Here is a 4477-nt window from a genome sequence, read left to right as displayed (position 1 = left end):
ATATCACTCTAGCCAAAGTAGTCATATGCTTCCTATAGATCTGGAGGGGTTGTCCATTACTATTGGTGTTGTATGACCTTCCAGCCACACACAGTAGTGCAACAATGCCTCTGTTGGTGAACTCACCATTGGTTTCAGCATCATAAAACTGGCACAAGTCCTCATCTCATGCTTCAAATGGGTTGTTCAGCAGGCCATTGACAGTGTCTCTGTCAAACAGGATGGTCTTCCCTCTGACCCAAGACTTGTATGCAAATTCTTCCCCTCCAGTGGGTAGGCATTGGCATAGAATTCACGAATGACGTTAGAGTCGAACTTGTCAGTTGGGATGGCCAATGCCCACCATTTCAGCTTAGTCATGGGTTTTGTGAAAACATGGTATTCTTCCATTTCCATTTGCACCCTCCTTTTAGAAACAAAAAACCCAGTTGAGGAGAAGGATATATTGCTCATGTTTCCCTTTCTTTCTGTATATAGTGCAGTCAAACTCTAAGAGAGCTCTGAAGTTGATGCTCATCTTAACTTCTTAGGAGGGGGTTCTTTTGAGCCAATGTCTTTTTCCTCATGTAATTAGGGGTGTAAGCGGTTCCGGTTTAAACCGCGAAACCGATGGAACCGAACCGATCCGCAAAATATGGTTCTGTTCGGTTCGGTTATTTTTTTAAGGAACCGTTTATGTTCGGTTGGGTTTATAGTTTTAGAAATTTAGGAACCGTTGGAACCGAACCGAACCGCATATTAAAGAAATATATACTAGGGATTAGGGAATAATGTTTTATTATTGTTTAAATTCTTCAACAAATTTTCTAACTTAAATTATCAATTTTTGTGTGAATTGTAGTGTTATATATTTTACTAAATTGTTATTAAGTTAATATTATATATGTTATTAGTTACTAAATTGTTTCCCAGTGTCTTATGATTTGGAACATATATTCCAACCTAAGAAAATAGAAAAATAAAGTTGGATTGCCTTCCAGTTAGCACTAGTTTAACGTCATTAGCTCGACACCTGTTCTGCTATGCATATGATAAGTTGATAATTTTGGCGAGCCACTCGACGTTACCTCCCAAGTAAGGTTTCACCCTCTAGCCATTGACTATCCAGCTTCTTTAAGATGCAAAGTCTTGCAATTCGATCGCATCATGTGATTTAACTTCCTTAATTAGGAAAGGTCCTGACCATTTAGACCTCAGTTTATCCGAAAACAACTTCATCCGAGAATTAAATAGAAGCACACTCTGACCCACCCTGAAGTCTTTTTTACGGATCTTCTGGTCATGATACAACTTGACCTTCTCTTTGTATAATTTGGCGGATTCATAAGTAGTAAGTCCCATCTCCTCCAAATGTTGCAACTGAAGCTTCCTTTGGTCACCTACTGCCTTGGGATCCAGATTGAAGAACTTGAGGGCCCAAAATGCTTTATGCTCAAGCTCTACAAGCAAATGACACGCCTTCTCATATACTAGCTGAATAAGAGATAATCTAGTCGGTGCTTTAAATGATGTGATAGGCCCATAGTGCATCATCCAGTCGAAGAGACCAATCCTTCCTTGTTGTTGACACTCTTTTTTCCAGAATTCTCTTGATCTCTCAATTGGACACCTTCACTTGTCTATTTGTATGTGGATGATAAGGTGATGCTACCTTGTGTCAGACCTCGTAGTGTTATAGGACCTTCTCCAATTGTGAATTGTAGAAACGTGATCCCCCACCACTAATAAGTACCTGAGGTGTGTCAAACCGACTGAATACATTACTCTTCAAAAAATTGATCACAGTCTTAGCATCATCCTTTTGTGAAGCTACAGCCTCTACCCATTTGGACATATAATCCACCGCCACTAGAATGTATACTTGTGAGCATGATGGTGGAAATGGTCCCATGAAGTCACTCCCTCTGCAATCAAACACCTCAATTTCCTGAATGTTTCTCAATGACATCTCATTCCTCTTAGAGATCCCACCTGATCTCTGACATTTATCATATTGTTGTGCATACTGATGTACATCCTTGAATACAGAATGCCAGTATAAGCCAGATTGGAGGACTTTTGCATATGTGCTCTCTCCATTAAAGTGCCCTCCGTATGGCGAACTGCGATAGTGCCATAAGATGCTCTTAGCCTCTTTGTAGATACACATATTCTCAATAATAAATTTGACTCATTCTTAAGAAGATGAGGGTCGTCCCATACATACTGACGGGACTCTCGCAAGAATCTTTTCCTTTGGTGCCACGATAACTCTTCAAGAATTACCCCTACAGCTTTAAAGTTAGCCATGTCAGCAAACCATGGCCTTTCCTGAACCAAGAGAAGCTTCTCATCAGGAAACTCCTCCACCACCTCTGAGCCTCTCACTATTACCTCTTGATTGATCAGTCTCGATAGATGATTTGCTACACAATTTTCGCTCCCCTTCTTATCCTTGACTACCAAGTCGAATTCCTACAATAACAAAATCCAACACAAAAATCTCGACTTGGAGTTCGATTTAGTTAGAAAATATTTTAAAGCAGCATGATTTGTAAAAATTATGACTTTGGAGCCAATCAAATATGATATAAATTTTTCCAAGGCATACATTATAACTAGTAATTCATTTTATGTGGTGACATAATTAACTTGTGCCTCATTAAGTACCTTACTAACATAATGTATAGCATGGAAAACTTTAGTCTTTCGTTGTCCTAGAACCGCACCGAAGACATAGTCACTAGCATCACACATAAGTTCAAAATCAAGATGCCAGTCGGGCGCTACTATAACAACAACAGAAATCAGTTTTTGTTTCAAGGTTTCAAAAGATTTGGCACACTCAACATCAAATTGAAAAATAGTATCTTTGTTGAGAAGATTACTGAGTGGCTTTGCTATTTTAGAAAATTCTTTGATAAACATTCTATAGAAACCTGCATGCCCAAGGAAACTCCGAATTCCCTTGACATTAAGTGGTGGTGGAGGGTCCTTAATGACCTTAATCTTCGCCTTGTCAACTTCGATGCCCCTGGAAGAGATCTTGTGTCCCAAGACCACTGCCTTAGTCACCATGAAGTGACACTTTTCCAAGTTCAGTACTAGGTTTATCTCAACACATCATTGTAGAACGATATCCAGATTTGCCAAACAGCTCTCAAATGACGACCCGAAGACCGAGAAGTCATCCATAAAAACCTCAATGCACTGCTCCACAAGATCAGAAAAAATAGCTAACATGCACGTCTGAAATTTTGCTGGTGCATTGCACCATCCAAATGGCATCTTCCTATATGCGAAGACACCAAAAGAACAAGTGAAAGCTATTTTTTTGGGTCTTGGGGATCCACAATGATCCGATTATAGCTAGAATAGCCATCCAGGAAGCAGTAAAATGCTTGTCCAGCCAATCTCTCAATTATTTGGTCCATGAATAATAGAGGAAAGTGATCTCTGCGAGTAGCCTGGTTTAATTTCTGGTAATCAATGCACATACTCTATCTTGTGACTGTTCTGGTCGGGATCAATTCACCCTTATCATTCCTAACCACAATCATACCCCCCTTCTATTGCCCCTACATTCTTAATCAACACCCTAATTAATAGTCGTTCTTCATCAAATGAAAGGGCGTTGTTAATGCTTACCGGTTTCTGCCCTCCTTATTCTAACAATACATACTTCAAATGCGAAGGAAGTATTTTCAACTCCACATTTGGAGCCTCAAATGTCTTCTCTTTTCCTAACTCTTCAACTCGATTCTGATTAGATACAACCTTGTGGGGTGCATCTAACTCTGCCAAACATGTCTTGATCATCTTATCCTCCTCCATACTGCTTCCTTATAGGTCTCCCCTCAATACCTTCTCCAAGGGACTACAACTATTCAAGTGAATGTCATCGAGCATGAATAAGTCCTCAATGACAACCACCCGAAAGCAGTGTTGTTTGTCCCTCGAATGCTGCATAGCTTCAAAAACATTAAAATTAACCTCCTAGTTTTCAACTCTTACCTTCAACTTTCCATCATCAACATCAATAATAACTCAGGCAGTCTTCATGAAAGGTATGCCCAAAATAAGAGGAACCTCCTCATCCTCGTAAATATTCATGATGACAAAATCCACTAGAAAGACCAACCCATCTATCTTCACCAAAACATCCTCCACGACTCCATAAGGATATTTAACAGATCTATCAACAAGTTGCAAGGTCATCCTGGTAGGCTTGATCTCCAAATCCCCAATCCTTTTCATCATAGAAATGAGCGTCAAATTAATGTTGGCACCCAGATCAAGTAGTGCCTTTCCCACAAATAATTCACCAATAGTGACCGAAATAGTGAAGTTGCCCGAATCTTTAGTCTTCTCAGGCAAGACTTCTGAATGATAGCACTACACCCACCTTCTAAGGTCACTGTCTCTTCCGAAAACTTTCTTTTCTTTGTCAACAAGGCTTTCATAAATTTTGCATAAACATGCATTTGTTCAATCGCCT

The 4477-nt window shown here is 39.7% G+C and overlaps 1 pseudogene; it reads right to left on the bottom strand.

The window, feature by feature from the left end:
• Positions 187 to 3813, bottom strand: LOC109353960 (annotated as a pseudogene).

Source organism: Lupinus angustifolius, chromosome LG08 (assembly GCF_001865875.1).
Source record: "Lupinus angustifolius cultivar Tanjil chromosome LG08, LupAngTanjil_v1.0, whole genome shotgun sequence".
NCBI classification, from domain to species: domain Eukaryota; kingdom Viridiplantae; phylum Streptophyta; class Magnoliopsida; order Fabales; family Fabaceae; genus Lupinus; species Lupinus angustifolius.
Note: the sequence above shows the minus strand (reverse complement) of the source record. Positions and strands in the feature narration are given on the sequence as shown.